The sequence below is a fragment of the Vulpes lagopus genome, chromosome 4 (assembly GCF_018345385.1).
Source record: "Vulpes lagopus strain Blue_001 chromosome 4, ASM1834538v1, whole genome shotgun sequence".
Classification (NCBI taxonomy): domain Eukaryota; kingdom Metazoa; phylum Chordata; class Mammalia; order Carnivora; family Canidae; genus Vulpes; species Vulpes lagopus.
This window is the reverse complement of record NC_054827.1, coordinates 4,011,012-4,028,382: the sequence shown is the minus strand read 5'-3', so window position 1 is coordinate 4,028,382 and position 17,371 is coordinate 4,011,012. Positions and strand designations below refer to the sequence as shown.

Genomic DNA, 17,371 nt, shown 5'->3' with positions numbered 1-17,371 from the left:
AAGACTATATACCGTACATACTGATGTCTCTCCGACTTTGAGCATTTTGAGCACCTCATAAACCAAATGCAATCAGACCTTTAGAACTCAGGACTGATCTCAGGACACCTTAAGGTAATGCCATTTTCATATTCATCTTATTTGAAATAGGTCTTTTGAGTACTTGTATGTGCCTTATGGATCTCTGGAGAGCTATCTGAACAAGATAAGTCATCAATTCACATCATCTCACCTCAGCTCTGCAAAGTCCAGGGCTGGGTTAGGGTATACGGGCACATAGAGTAACATAGACACACAACTTGGGTAGATAACAAGTGACCAGGTGGGGAGTAAATGTGCCATGTCATACCTGTGCATTAAAATATCATGCACGCGGTGAAAATAATGCACCGAGAGCATGTTCTATCGCAGAAAATGTGCAGTGTGTGCTGCTAACTTAGATATGCAGGACATCAAATAGAATGCTCACACTCAGGTTGTGTGTGCTTGTCCAGCTTGTTCAAACACAACTGGCATCCTCCAAGGGGAGAGGCTAAGAGGGTCAGAGTCCCAGGAGGCTCTGGGAAGGTGGAGGTCTCATGTGCAGGACAGCCTGAGGCGGGAAGGAGTCCAGAGCAAAGGCACTGTTCTGACAGGGCCACACTTGGATGCTCACCCCTCAGAACTGCAGCTTTGCTAGGTTACAGAGGGAAACAACCCGGAGACAGGCAGAGATTGGCCGATGTATGGGGCAGCTCCCTCCCCACTTGTCCCTCTTGCCCACCCTGGGTGGTGGGGCATGAAGGTGGTGCCACGAGCCACAGGAGAATGTGCCTGGTCCCTCTAGCTCCAGCTCTGGGTGCAGGTAACAGGCCCGCTGGAGGGGTGGGGGTGGTAGCAGCCACGGGAGGTGCCAGCCAAGGTTCAAACCAGCATCCTGAGAATAGAACTGAATCTCTCCAGAGTGAGAATGGTTAATAACTGGCCACAGCTGAAAAGGTACGGAATTGGAGGGGGTGATGCTAAAGGATGTGGGGGCATCCACAGGGCACCTTATAACCACATGTGGAAGATATACAGTCCGGTCTTGTTCATACTTTGTCACCAACATGCCTCAATCAGACCCCTCACATACACCCAGGGAAGGGACAAGAAGAAGTACGGTGCTTAATTCCAAGACATGGGGATGTGCATACATTTTATTTTCTCCTTTGCAAATTCTATGAAAAATTCTTTTCCTATTATGACTGATTTTAAAGTAGTATATATGAGGGGCGCCTGAGAGGTGCAGTCAGTTAGGTGGAGGGTATGATGCTGAGTGAAATAAGTGAATCGGAGAAGGACAAACATTATATGGTCTCATTCATTTGGGGAATATAAAAAATAGTGTAAGGGAATGAAGGGGAAAGGATAAAAAATAAGTGGTAAATATCAGAAAGGGAGACAGAACATGAGAGACTCCTAACTCTGGGAAACAAACTAGGGGTGGTGGAAGGGGAGGAGGGCAGGGGGTGGGAGTGACTGGGTGACGGGCACTGAGGGGGGCACTTGATGGAATGCGCACTGGGTGTTATTCTGTATGTTGGTAAATTGAACACCAAGAAAAAATAAATTTATAAAAGAAAAAAAATGTACAGGTTTCGACTCATATTGTGATCTCATGGGATTGAGGCCCAGGTCAGACTCTGTGCTCAGTGAGGAGTCTGCTTGGGGTCCTCTCTCCCTCTGCCTCTGCCCCACCCACCCTTGCACATGTGTCCCCTCTCTCTCTTTCTAAAATAAATAAATAAATAAATTATTTTTAAAAATAAGGTAGTATATGCATATTAGTCATTTAAACACAGAAAAAATATATATGGTCCATTTGCTACTACTTTAAATGTTACGGCCAACCAATATGTCGGCCCATTTTACATACAATAATAAAAATTATTAAGTAAAATACCTAAAATATTGCCCTATGGAGTTTATGTATCTCACCACCCAACACTAACTCCATTCAATGGTCAGTATTGCTGCTTCTAATACTGAAGGAAAAAAGAGTATGGAAATTATAATCAAGGAAGCAATAAAATGTCCCCAACATTACTCATATAGGATGGGCTTAGAAGCTTGGGAAAAACCACAGGCTTACTCCTACATGTTGACATACTCATGCTAGCACAGGCCATTAGATGATGGACAAACCAAATGTCTAATGACAAGGGGTGGCACTGGCCTTAATTATAATAGTGTCTTATTTTTTCACTAAAAGATAGTGAGCATCATGTAAATAGCACCAGAAAGCACCTAACAGCAAGTTTTTTGTTGTTGTCGTTGTTGTTGTTGTTTTTACAATAATTCTAATGACACTGAATAAAGAGCATGATGGCATTTCTTTTGCTTCTTCTTCACTGTTAATTGCTGTCCCTTCCCTCAGCAGGAGAGACGAGATGATGAGGTCTCCTGGAGCCCTGAGGGGTCAGATTGGCACTGCAGATAAGCCATACCTATGGGTAAATAAAATATGGATTTGTGGACGAAGAAAAATATAACTTTCTTTTTCTTTCCTGTATTGAAAATGAATCTTTCAAGAAATGTGTAAGCAATGTCTACCTCAGCTGCCTTGATTTTAACATAACATTGTTAATCATGTGGCTGTATGGGGTAAAGTCTCCATTACCAACATAGCCTGCCTTCCCCAGATAGGGGGTCATGGATCCCCAAAGAGTATAGTTCAATATAATTGGTTTCCTGCAATCTATATTTTTTTGTGTGCATTTAAACATGTTATTCTGAGACACAGTTCACAGACCTCTGGAATGGCACAGTTCACAGCATGGAAGAGTTAAAATGATATTTCTGAATAGATATCCATAGTGATATCACTTGTTTCTCCCCCCTTTTATTTATTTATTTTAAATCTTTCCCCTCCTTTAATTTAAAAAAATTTTAAATTATTATTATTATTTTTTTTACCAGGGGAAAGTGCGAACACAGTCCCCCACTACCACAAATTATACAGTCGAGAGGTTCCCACATTTGGGAAATCGGAGGGGTCAGCACATCTGGAGTGCAATGGCTAAGCCTTGCCCTGGGAAAACCAGCTTCATGATCATGGTATCTCCCCTGCCAGGTAAGTATCCCCTCCTTTTATTTTAATCAGAACTGCCCTCACCTTGCTTCTATTCAGGTTCTATGGATTTCCAAGTGTGTATGTGTGTCCTAGACAACTGTGTCCCTCCATGGGGATGCTTGCAAGGTGGCGGGCATGGAAGAGCATGGCTTTTAGAAAAAGGCAGGGCAGGAGTCAACCCCAGCTCCAACACAACTATGTAATGAGAACATGGGGAAGACCTCTCTGCTCCTCAGTTTGCACATCTGCATGGGATTGCACATAGAAAAAATTATGTAGCTTAACACCTGGTGTAATCCTACATTATAATGCATTAAGTGAAGAAAATATAACGACGTCAAAATTACACTTGAGGTTATATTTAACCTAATGTGTGAAAATGTTAAATTCACACTTTTTTTTCTGCTTTAGTCATCAACACATAAACTGTTTGGGGGGTGATTTTTATTAGTTTGAGATCTGTATCTTAAGTGTAGTTCCAAAATGCATTGGTGCTTAATATAGATGAAGAGCATGTCAGAGTGAAAAAGAAGTGGGTAGGGTGCTTTAGGAGCCAAGTCACATGATTTGATTACAGCTTGTCTTCCTAACAAATACCGGGACAAAAAAAGGCAAATAGAAATATGTTCAAAATGTCATTTGACCACCAGCTTTCGTCAGGACTGCATTCTGCCTACCAAAGAGCAAGCGTTTGGAGGATGGACAGGTCAAGCCATCCTTCCCTCTTCCGCAAAGCCCTGCACTGCACTTTGAATGAATCACCTCTTCAGTCCATGTTCAGTGCATGACGCTAGGGACACCCATAGTCCAGATTGAATGTTGCTAATCCAACAATAGTTTTTAGAGATCAGGTCCTTTGATCTTCAAATATTTCCACAAATTCAAGACTCAAGTATGACGCTCTGGATGGAAAATTAGATGTTTTTTGTATAGGTTTGCACTGAAGAACAACACTTTTTTTTCTCCTTGCAATGGCTTACTGTGACAAAATTTTAGGTCAAGATTTTATGAACAGTTCAAGATTATTATGATTCTTAATGAATATGGGAAAAATGAGATAAATAAAAAATGGTAACTATTAAAATGTCAAGGACTCTGGATATCTTGAAAATTGTCTTGGGGAGTTACCATGAAATCCTAAATGATAATTAAGTATGTACACCCACAAATCTTTATCATTATAATTTTTCCTGGTAATAATTTATTTTTGGTCATAATATCTCAGTGAGATTTGCTTCCTTTTATTGTTGTTGTCTGAAATTTCAAGTGTTCCTCTTTAACTACCCAAACACAATGAAATGTAATGCTGTACTCATTATGACAAGATTCTAGCTAGAATTCCAAGACAGTTCCTTTATTCAATACATTGATGATAATTCTTTTCTGATCATGCCACATCAATTTTTGTTTGCTTTGGTTATTGTAACATGTAAGAAAAGTACTGAATATTAAAAACAAAGAATATTATAGAAATCACAGAAAAATCAATGCAAGCCAGGATTACACAGAACCCCACAATTCTCTACTTAATATACTTATTTTTTAAGTGGAGAAGTTGAATCTCAATGATGAAATTACATAGATAAAAATGTGAAAAGTCTTTAGAAATTTAAGTTGAAATAAATTTGTTGTACTGTCATAATAATTAAAAATCCTTTTTATTTTTTAAAATATTTATTTATTAATTCATGACACAGAGAGAGAGAGGCAGAGACACAGGCAGAGGGAGAAGCAGGCTCCATGCAGGGAGCCTTACGTAGGACTCGATCCTGGGTCTCCAAGATTAGGCCCTGGCCTGAAGGCAGCGCTAAACCGCTGAGCCACCCGAGCTGCCCTACATATCCTTTTTAAAAAGCTACTCTATGTAAGTAATGAATCATTGAATTCTACTCCAGAAACCAATATTGCATTATATGTTAACTATCTAAAATAAATAAATATGACATTTATACACATTTATACACAGTGATGATGAACACTGAGTAATGTATAGAATTATTGAATCACTGTGTTGCATAGCTGCAACTAATATAATGCTGTATGTTTACTGTACTGGAATTTAAATTTTAAAAAAATAAAAATTTAAAAAGGAAAAATAAAAGCTAAGCAGGGTAAAAGGCATTTGGGTTGATGTTTTTTTCTAATTTCCATAATACAATTTTGGAGAGTTATTTTATGAATTTAATTCTTCCTTATCGTGTTTTTCATATCTAGATGCTCAGTGCCTAAGACATTATAATATGCTGCAACCAGAAGTAGAGGAATTCAAATTCCAGCCACCACCTTCTATCTAGTTGACCTTGCGTAGGCGCCTAACTTCACTGAGCATCAGTGACTTGACATATAAATTCACAAGAATCTTTCACAATCCAAATGATTGCTGTAAGGATCAAGTAATCTTACATACTCAGAGTATCTGAGATGAAAGAAACATTGGTGTGGATTCTTTTTCCAGTAAGTTAAAAATATGTAAAGTGCAGGAAGTGACAACTGTAGAGTAAATGGAAATGCAAAATATACATGAACCCTTATTAGCCCTCAGCCAACTACTTCATTTCTACAATTTTCTCAAATTTTACCAAAATATATATGAAAAGTTAAAGGCCAAAGAAAAATAATTTTAAGGCCATTACTGTGTGGATGGAACATTCACAATATGTTCAGGGTGGTTTATGCACCTGGACTTTGTGGGGCAGGGGCCAGATTCAAGCTTTTGCTTCCTGCAAAGACCTTGGGTATACCTAATTATGAGGGATGACCATTATATGTGGAAGTTATGAGGAGATTGTTACTTTATTTGCTGGCTCAACAACATTTATTTAACACAACCCTAAAATTCCTGGACCAGAAAAAAATCCTTTATTTACATGTAGATAATTGTACTTTGGAAAGAAGTAATGGAGACAACACGGATGTCCAACTCCCACAACTGACAGCTCTTAAGGCTTGTGTCTCAATTTAAGTGTAAAGCACTTTTTTTTTTCCCCCAGAGAAAACATTTTCATCCTGCCATTTCTAGGGCTGGTGGGCTGGCCAGCTGTCTTAGACAGCATTATCACCCCTATAATGACACAACAAAATGAGATGTGGCTGCTCGATGAATTATGTCTTTTCTTTACAATATAGTTAGGTTTTTATTCATTTTACTGAATGTGCTTTAGAAAATGAAGCATCTGCCTGTTTGCTTTTCAAGAGCTCAGTGACAATATGGCATGTTAATGCCTTACTCGATCTTTCTGCATATTCTTTTTTCTTTTTGCATTTCATAACTTTTTTCACCAGAATGGAAGAACATAAAAAGGTCATAGAAATGTATAAAATCTTTTATGGAGTGGGTTTTACCCAGGTCTTGAAAAACTAAATTTGTATTTTTATACTTAAATTCAAAATTAATTTTTGTCAGCATGTAGTCTTCAGTACATCACTGGTGTATTCATTCAAAAGCCGTTGTTTGGTTTCTCTCTCTCTGAGCATCATGTGAATGATATCAATTAGCAGTTGAATAAGACATGGTACCTGCCCTCAGAGAGCTTGCAGTGCCAGAGGGAAGCCAGTTCTACAGAAATACATGCTCAAATACATATTTATATAATAGCTGTGGTAAGTATTACAAAGGGGAAAAAGAAAATAGAAGTGAGGACCTAAATATCCAAAAATGCCCATAAAGAAAGGACTTTCATGCTTGAAACACAAAGCACAGGCAGGCAAAACCTGAAGACAGCATTCTGGGCAGCGAGAACAGCCTGCACGAACACCCAGAAGTAGGAAAGCATCGGTATTGTACGTATTTTGGCATTTCTGAAGGCAGAATAATGCCCCCCACCAAGGATATGCCCATCCTCCTCCCAAGAACTTGTGCATGTGTTCATGTACTTGACCATGGGGTCTTTACAGATACAGAATTAAGGATTTTGAGATGGGAAAATTTTCCCGGATTACCTGAATGGATCCAGTGCTATCACAATGGGTTCTTAACTCTGAGAATTTTTCCAGGCTATGATAAAAAGGAGTTATCACTGGAGAAAATGGTTGGAAAGATGTGAGTCTGCTGGCTTCAAATATGGGAAAAGGGGGCCATGAGCAAAAGAATGTGAGCAGCCTTTAGAGGCTGGGAAAGACAAGGGAAAAGGCTGCCCATTTTTCCTTCAGAAAAGCAGACTTGCTGAGCCTGGATTCTAGGTCAATGAGAATCTTGCCAGGAATACATTTTGGGGTATGATTTTTAAGGAACTAAATTTTCAGTGATTCATTGTAGCAGCAAATAAAAACTTGTACCTCTTCTCTCTGGAATGAGCAAAGCCTGTTCGCAATGAATAAAGGGAAATCGAGTCTATCTTCTCCAAATCAAAGTATCCTCCGTTATTAAACAGATAGATTCTGAATGCGAATCAGCAGAGAACTTGCAATCAAAAGCAGCCATTCCACTCGTATGTCACCTTGATCCTTGGTCACTGGCACAGTAGAGCTGGAGGGTCAGGTAGGTTGGTATGCAGGGATGTAGGTAGTTAGGTACATCCATACATCCATACATACACATAAATACACAATTGGAGATAATTTAAAACTAAAAACTCGAGCATCTGTGGGTTAGTCCTTAATTACATGTGCTGACGGTGGACTACATGTGCTATACCTAAGAAATCTAATTTCAAAACAGTTATTGACAATATAATCTTGTTATATTGTCTCTGATAATCAATTCATGGGGTGGTAAGAAGAAAATTGAGTTTTTTCAGGTTTTACTCTTGTGTTTGTTTTCTAAGAATTAGAATTCTTTTCCACTTCCAAGTTAGCGAACTAACAGAACATCCATCATTTGATAATATTTTAAAAATTAGGAAAACTAGAAATGTGTCCCATAATCTAAGTATAAAGCCACTATTCCTCCTCCAAGAATTCCTGAGTTTGTCAAGAGTTTTTAGATTATAAAATAAATAAGATTCAATATTTTATAACCAATGTCTTATCCACTATAATGTATGGGAATTACTAGACCTCTTCTATTCCACGCTGACAGTCAGATCCAACCTGATTGACTAAAAAATTTGATAAACATGTGTGTGGAAACGGTATATAATGAAAAGCCTAAATTATCTTATAAAAAATCCTATCTCATTTATTCTAACAGCAGCATTTTTTAATTTTGTGATGACAATATTATATAGTTTCTTTTAAAAAATGAAGCATGATTTGACATATATGCTTTCATCTCAACTCTCTTGAATAAAATTGTTCTTGAATAGAGAATTTGGTGTAGAGTATTTGTTTTATATAGTTTCATTTCACATTTTTAATTTGTTAAACCCAAAGAAAATATATTACTCATCATAATGCTTTTCCTGCTCATCTAATTTTTAAAATATCCCCTTTAAAAGAAATCTGTTTATTCTTATTTATTCATATATATTTGGAGTAAAGATTAAATTTTATTTTTTAAAGATTTTATTTATCTATTTGAGAGACAGAGAGCATGAATGGGGGGGACGGGTAGAGGAAGATGGACAAGCAGACTCCTTGGTGAACACAGAGTCCAACGAATGGCTTGATCCCAGGACCCTGAGACATGACTTGAGCCAAAGGCAGACACTTAACCAATTGAGTCACCCAGTCACTCTGAAGATTAAATATTAAAGATAAATCTTATGAGGCAAAAGCTATAAAAAATTATTTTAGCCTTGGCATGTTCCTCACCTCTTTGTAATATCATCAAATTAATGTTCTCTGTTTGCTATTTGCCAGATTATTTGCTTATAAATGCAACTTAGCTTTCCAAGCAATCCAATGGAAGGAACTCTTTTTCCCATTGTATGGATGAAGACACTGACCTTAAGGGTCTAAGGTCATTCCAGCCATTTGGAAGTGACACCGAAGTTCATGGTGAGGATGCGATCAAACCTGGAATGGTGTGTATTGTGCACCCACCCACAGCCCCAACATGTCTCACTGCAATGGCTGTTATAACTCAGATAGAAGAGATCACCAAATTTCTTTTGCCCAGTAATACATGTTGAGGTCAGCTGAATTCATTGGCCACTGTGCTCTGAACAGATATGGCCGTGGAAGAAATAAGTGCCTGTGCTAACTATTTCTGAAGTATGAATTGAGAATTGTTTACTGAGAGCATGCTTCTACAAATGAACATCCTAAGACAGGAAATGAACAGCCTTTAATATTATCAATCCTCCAGAAAATCAGTCCTAGATCTTGGAGACAGATTTTTTTTTCTCATTCTTGTTTTATTTAGTGCTTTCTTTTCTTGAAGCCTCTAGCCTCATGATCTGTCCATTTATGACATTTTTATTCTATGCTCTTCAAAAAATACATCATTTCTCCCTACTTCACCAAGAAATCTTTCCAGAGTTATGTTCTTTCTCCTCAGTCTGAAGAACAGAAAGATGAGTGACTAGTTGAAATAATGCCCAGAGAGAAGAGAGGGAGTTCCAGCCATTTGGTGCCAGTGATTATTCATAAGACATGGAAATATATTCAGAAAAACTAGGATTTCAAAATATGTTCAAGGAAACAATGCCATTAAAGCTGATTTTTGGGTGATTTGTAGATAGTCCCAATTTTGATGAGTTTTGAGTGATTGCCTATATGATTCTAGAAGCAAATTATTTGATTACAATATTATTTTCCCAAATTTCAAAAACGACTGTATAATGTAAACAAATACCCTTTCCTCTGGAAGGATATAAAGCACACAATATTTTTTTTTGTTTTAATCCAATTAGCCAACATCTATACATCACTAATTTCAGATGTAGGGTTCAGTTATTCATCAGTTGCATATAACATCCAGTTCTTATTACATCACATGGCTCCTTATAACCTGTCACCCAATTACCCCATCCCCCACCCCCCCAGTGACCCTCAGTTTGTTTCCTAGAGATTAGCGTCTCTCATGGTTAGTCCCCCTCTCTGATTTCTTCCCATTCAGTTTTCCCTCCCTTCCCTAATGATCCTCTGTGCTGTTTCTTACAATCCACATATGAGTGAAACAAGATGACAATTGTCTTTCTCTGATTGACTTATTTCACTCAGCATAATACCCTCCAGTTCCATCCACCTTGATGTAAGTGGTAAGATCCCATACCTTTGGATGGCTGAATAATATCCCATTGTATAATATTTCTTATAAATATTTTTCACACCATCAATTTATAGAATACCCTTTAAAATGCCTTAATGGATATTATAACATATACCTCTTTCAGGTATGTATAAAATCTGTCTTCACATTTGATCTTGGCCAAAAGGCTAAGAAGCGATTGTCTTCACATTTGAAAGAGGTATTCTATTAACTTCAGAAAAGTGTTTTCTAATTTTCTAATTGTTATTAAAAATACTACAGTGGGAAAAAGTAATGTATATGTAGTGATAAATATAGGAATACAAACTGAGATAGATACAAATTATATGAAAAGTTATAAATGAACAAAATAGTTACTATTATTATTTCAAATGACAGAATTAAATCACACGATTATCAGTGTGATCTATTATGATTGATCATAATCAATGTGTGATCATCTATTATTATGATCTAAACCATATTGGCATTAATTTAAGTAGCTGGGGCTGGCAATTATCTGACTAGTAGTAAGAGAGATGAACAATTTAGGTATTTTTCACATATTCAAGAAAGATTTTAAAAAGTGAATAATATTTTTCTTTAATCAACTCCTTTGTACTTATTTTGCATATTGAACTTTATCTAAAATTTAAATAGCTGATTTTATTTTTACTTATTTCTTTAAAATTGTTGCTAACCATTAATATTTCTTAAAAAGAAAATGATTAAAAAACCTTTTCATTATAAACAGGTTGTTTATCACTAGGTAAGTTAAGCATTTACATGACGGTTTCAAGTGAAACTTTTTTAAAAAAAATGAAACTTTTTTTAAAGATGTATTAATTTATGTGAGAAAGAGCATGAGCAAGGGAGCGGGGGGAGGAGGCAGGGGAGGGAGAGAATCTTAAGTAGACCCCATGCTGAGGGTGGAGCCTGACACGGGGCTCTATCCCATGACTCGGAGGTCATGACCTGAGCCAAAACCAAGAATCAGACACCCAACTGAACCACCCAGGCACCCCTCAAATAAAACTTTTTTAAAAAAATGCATAAATTGAAAAGTCAATAGAGATAATGTAAGATTTCATAATCTTTTTTAAATAACAAGCCATTAAAATGTATAATGCTAAAGGCTAAAATAATTATATTGAAATTGACTCACACCTGGTGATATTGTTTAGGAATTGGTCTGTATTTGGAGAGCAACAAATCAGCACAGAGCAAGAACCACACTTATGTTCCTATTAATTAGTCTAATTTTTCTATTCCTGAAAATCTATATTTAGATGACATTCATTATAGCATGAAATATTTATGCAGAGAAAAGTGAAACTTAAAATCCCAACAACAGAGGAACAGTTAAACATATGACAGTTTATCAGGGCAATCGATTTTATTTAAACTGAGAGACCAAAAACACACACCCATTTATGACCTATTGAGTGTGATGTTAGAATATGAAAGTCTATGCATATCATGATTCTATTGATGTAAAGCATCTAAGCATATGGGTGGAGACTTTCGGGTAATAGGAATGAAAAGAGATGTAGCAATAGAGCAAATATATATTTCTTCCTTCTAAAGGTAAACCCCTTGTTAGGTTTGCTTCTGCAGTCAATACATAGAGCACGAGAGGGAAAAAAGGGTGAAGAAGTAGGAGAAAAAGAAAGAAAAACAAATTATATCGTACTGGAATCCTTTTCAGGAGTAAAAGAAAAGCAGTTCTCCAAGGAATTAAGTTGCTGGCCTGTTATAATTACCTTGTTATTAAAACTCTATTATACCTGTTTTGAGAATTTCCATGACTATAGAAAGCTGATAATTGATGTTTCTGTTCATTTGCCTTCTGCAGTTTATTAATCTAAGATGAACTATAAGAGCAAATTATATTTTTAACTTCAATATCATACCGATTTGACTTGCTTTTTTTTCTTTTTCGTTCTGAAAATAATTTTAAGAGAATGAATGTGGAGTAATAAAACCTAGGCTGTGATATGCTGCAGAATGACATAAAACCAATTCTATAAAAGAGCATGATGAGTCAAGAAATGACTAAAAATATACCAGAAAGAAAATGCATGAAAGATGGAGAAAATATACTTGTGGGGATTTTGCATCATGGAAACCAGAAAAAAGAACATCTAGAAAACTGTCCTGATTTATATCAGCTTACCTTAATATCCAGGTTTCGAAAATTACAGTAGCATTGAGTATCCCTTCAACATACAAGGGAGTGTAGCTTTCTTAAATGTCTTCACTGATATGCCTTCTAGATTTGAGGGATGAAAATTCAGCCTTATGCGGTAGGCATTTGAGAGCAGAGAAACCCACACTTGAAAACTTCCTTATTCTTACCTATAAACCATAACAAATCCTACCCTACCCTCTCCCATCTCTTTGACTCCTCGCTTCTTGGATCATTCTCTTTCTTGAATCTTGCCCTCTAATGACTTATTGTATAAGCACATGTTTAAATTTTCTATTAAAAAATGGGGGTGCTGGATGGCTCAGCTGGTTAAGAGTCTGTCTTGGGCTCAGGTCACAATCCCAAGACCCAGGGATCGAGTCCCACCTTGGGGAGTCCTTGCCCAGAGGGGAACCTGCTTCTCCCTCTCCCTTTTCCTCTGTGAGCATTCTCTCTTTTGCTCTCCTATCTCTCAAATAAATAGGTAAATGAATCCAAAAAAATAAAAAAATAAAAATAAATAAACCTTCCCTGGAATCCAAGGTTCACTCCATACATAGATTTACCTTTCTAACCCACATAAAGCTTTTGAAATGCAGTCATCTAATTCACTAAAATACAAAGGGCTTTCAATCTCTCTTCTTCTGACTGCATCTGGATCCTAAGTTCTTCCCATTTATCAGGTGTCCTCCCTCCATCTTGCTGGCAGAGCAAGAACTATCAATGACTAATAGGGTCCCATAACGTTACTGCTAGGACTCTGCTACAGTCCCGCAAGTTACTAGTAAACAAGAACTGCCTATTAAGGCACAGGGAGAATTTCCTGGTCTGTCCTGGAACTACTTTCCAAGTCTCCTCTCCTACCACTTACCCAGTTGTCTCCTCTTCTCTGGTCATCATGAACTACTTGGATTTCCTTTCAGCCAGCAACTGCCCCCGACTCCCTCCTCCCCCCAATCCCCACAATCAGGCATAGTGTCACCAAAGGGTGGACTGAAGTTTGCTGTTTGGTTTTTGCTTAATATGTTTTTTTGCCAACTTCTTCTGTCACGAGACATGTTCAGTTGTGAAAAGTAAGTATGTATGATATCAACAGTGACCCACACAAATCCAATATTCTCTTCTTATGATTATACCGTGGGCATTGAGGGCTCTTATGAATCTCAGCTGTTTGAAACAGGAAAGCCAAGTTTTCAAATTTACACTGAGGATACTAACTAGGTAACAAGATTCTTCTTGTGTAGAGTAGCTTAATACTAGTTTATCATGGAGTTTTATAAATGTTCAACCAGGAAATGGAATATTGGGTCAATTTCCCAAAAAGTTTAGAGTAAAACAAACTCATAGCTAATTAAATAATATTCCATTAATGTTTGGAGTAGCCCAGAGGAAAACTTTATCTGAGAAAGCCAATTTTCCACTTCGGTTTGCTTGAGTGTATCCTTGATTTATCTGGGTAACTTAAAGCAGTAGAAATCAGTAAATCTTTAACATATTAAATTAGTAGAGATATTTCCAATTCAATTAGTATATAGCCAGGAGCTTATCTATAAGGCCCCAAGACCAATACCACGCTCAGGTTTGCAAAGGCCCCCGTATCCAACATGGGAAATGTTCCCTAGCAGTCGTTCACTCTTTGTTGCCCAGACAATGTTTTGTGCAAGGGACGGCAATTTAGCAAGAAACTAGATGGTCTTAGGCCTTCTTTTCACTCCCCTAAGCAAAAAGTGTTTCTACAGGAAATTACTTTTACAAACATACAGCCAACAACAACAAAGCAAAGGCTTAAAAATAATCCAAAATATAAATACATCTCTTTGTTAAGAAATTCATATCTACATGTTAATTACATCTTGGAAATTTGCTTGTTCTAATCACTGAATAGGTTGTAGAAAAAATTTTATTCCTTACTTGACATAAATCACACACATCAAAGTAAAACTAATGGAAAGAAAATTCAAAAGATCCAGACGTTCTCTTTTACTTCTTTCCCTAACCCACTATCCTTACATCAATCTCTTAAATTCATTTGACTTTCTTTATTCTCTGTTTTTCTGTGAAATAATGCCATTCATCCAGAATAACTTTACCTAAATCAAAGTCATTGAATTATTGTCATCAAATCCCCAAACACAGCAGTTCATGTACAATGAGACAGTTGGAGCCCCTTTGAAAATGTTACGATATGTTTCAATGTATTTATTTTTATTTTTATCTTTTGCACACTTTTTTTTTTTTTTAAATTTTTTTTATTTATTTATTTATGATAGTCACAGAGAGAGAGAGAGAGAGAGAGAGAGAGAGAGAGAGAGAGGCAGAGGGAGAAGCAGGCTCCATGCACCGGGAGCCTGACGTGGGATTAGATCCCGGGTCTCCAGGATCGCGCCCTGGGCCAAAGGCAGGCGCCAAACCGCTGCGCCACCCAGGGATCCCTCTTTTGCACACTTTTGAGCATTCAAAGGGATAGTTAGCCAAATTGGGCAGAAAGGAGCTCTGCTAAATTGGCAAACAAACAAACAAACAAAAAACCACCATAAACTGCTTCACAAAGCAACATCCCTTGTATTACATTAAATTCTCTAAAATGGCAGTATCTTTCATTTTAAAGGGAAGTTTCAGGCAAATTGAACATTAAGGAAAGTGACTTGCAAGCCAGGGAATTGGCAAAGAGCCTTACACACATATACCTTCTTCACAAACTTTTCCCTCCAAATTTCCCTTATGTATTTCTGGACATTAAATGACAATTTTTCAGTGGGACTCTTTGAGGGTGTAAAAACCTAACTGGTTTTCATAATAAAAAATATTTTAATTAATTATTTATTTATTCATGAAAGACAGAGAGGCAGAGACACAGGCAGAGGGAGAAGCAGGCTCCATGCAGGGAGCAGGACCCCAGGACCCCAGGATCACACCCTGGGCCGAAGGCAGATGCTCAACCACTGAGCAACCCAGGGGCCCCTCATAATCAAAAATCTTATTTACAGAAAACATTCTGTCAATGTCATCAATATACTACTTAGGAACAAAAGAGGAATTAAGTAAACTATAAACTATACCCCTACTTTTGGAGGGATACTGAGCATTCAGTGTATCTTTGGTTTTAAAATTGCTCTGGAGGGCAGCGGGTGGGGGAATGGGGTAACTGGGTGATGGGCATCAAGGAGGGCACGTGATGTGATGCACACCGGGTGTGATATAAGCCTAATGAATGACTACCCTCTACTTCTGAAACCAATAACCAATATATTAATTAATTGAACTTAAATAAAATAAAATTAACTTAAAAAATTGTAGCTGAAAACAGCATTTTGTGGGGTAGTAATGTGATAATAGGGCCAATAAATTCATGTTCAGTTACAAGGAAGCATGGGTGCTGTCTACTGCATACCCAAGCCATACTTTCAAATAATATATTGGTGAATAAATGTTCTTTATTATGTTCAAAACACCTTTAGCTACTTCCCTCCTTACTGCTTTTTTTTTTTTTTGCTTCCCATACCTACATTAATTTCTAATTTATTTACAACCTTAATGAAAACTAGAAACTTAGCATCCAAAGACATAGGTACAAATAACTTCTAAAAAACCCCAAAACCCAATGAATTAAAAGACTTTAATATAGAGACTCTCATTAAGAAACGGAAAGTGTACTTCATCCCTTGTGATCTCATGTGATTAATTTTCCTGTTATTAGCGGAAAATGATAAAAATTTACTTAATATATGTTATCCTTCCAGACTAAAGAATTGGCAGAACCTTAGAGCTTTTTCAGGTTAGAGATCCTAGAAATTTTGGATTTCATAGAATGTCATTTTTTTTTCTAAATTGTATTTTTTTAAAAATCAGTTCCTGACGTCATCAGTAGACAGTGGTTATCTATACAATAATACTCTCTACTATTGCCATTTGCTTATTAAAGAGCAAAAAAATGATCAGAACAAAAGTTCATTATGTTTTATACAACATAAATGAGTATTAAAAGTTATGAAAAGTTTACCAAATTTACCTTACATTTCTTATTGGCTGCTGAAAAACTTCATCACCCCAGTGCAGTTCATAAGCCAGCATTCAGGCAAGAGACCTTTCCAATTAACTCCTCTCCTACTCTGGGAAGCTGAGGACAATGACTCAGTGGCTCACCCAGAAATACGACCCTGATTTTCTGATCCCCAACCAGGTTCTTTTCCGTATGTCCAAGACCTGGTGTTTAATTCTGAGTCATGTGGTTTTCTTTCTCTTAAAAAAAAAAATGAGTTGTTGGATTAAAACTGAATCTGAAGTCATTTTCAGCACCCTAACGTCCAAAATGCAAGAATATATAGGCTCTTCACCCAGGCGAGCATATTTATAAACTCAAAAATAACATCTGGAAAATCTCTCACCAGTGTATAAACCAAATGGGGAGCAACTGAGTTTGAATGTAAATCATATTTCACTAATGGGTACATGCTGTCTATGAACCAGATGGGTCGCTCCATTCCAAGAGCAACTGACGCAGGTCCTGTCAGGCTCCCCATCAGTACTACTCATGCTAGGCTTTTTTGCTCCAGATGGGTGATAAAGGAAAGTTTTTCAGGGGCCATGTGCAAAGAAGTCCTTCATTTGGCACTGAGATGTTCAATCCATCTTAAACACCACCAGCCAGGCCATGGTGATAGTGCCTTTCATGTTAGGTCACACGCATGGATGCTGACTAATGACCAGAATGAGAAAACTTGTGGGATACAATTTGGTGTGGCTTTAAAATAGAAATAATATATACAGAGTTGAGAAATAAAATACTTTTGCCTCCCTACTGGGAAATTCAAAGAAAAACCAAAGGCTAAATTTTTTCTATTTTTAATAATTTTTAAAACTCAAGTAGGATATTTGCTCACTGATAGGGATGAACCCAGAAATGGGCTGTGGATGATACATGGAGGCATGGGTTTCTGTGGGGCATTGTGGCTGTGGGGATTGGAGTCTTGCCACGGAGACACGGTTGTCCGGCCGGCAAATGGAGGAGGGCACGGTG

General features: G+C 37.2%; 1 protein-coding gene and 1 non-coding gene across 2 annotated transcripts in view; both read right to left on the bottom strand.

Moving 5' to 3' along the window:
- CSMD1 (CUB and Sushi multiple domains 1) overlaps window positions 1-17,371 on the bottom strand; it is a 1,877,909-nt gene that overhangs the window by 1,086,650 nt on the left and 773,888 nt on the right. The gene's annotated exons all lie outside the window — the stretch shown is intronic.
- Window positions 2,938-3,102, bottom strand: LOC121490265. The gene has a single exon (XR_005987586.1). It is a non-coding gene; the product is annotated as a U1 spliceosomal RNA (small nuclear RNA).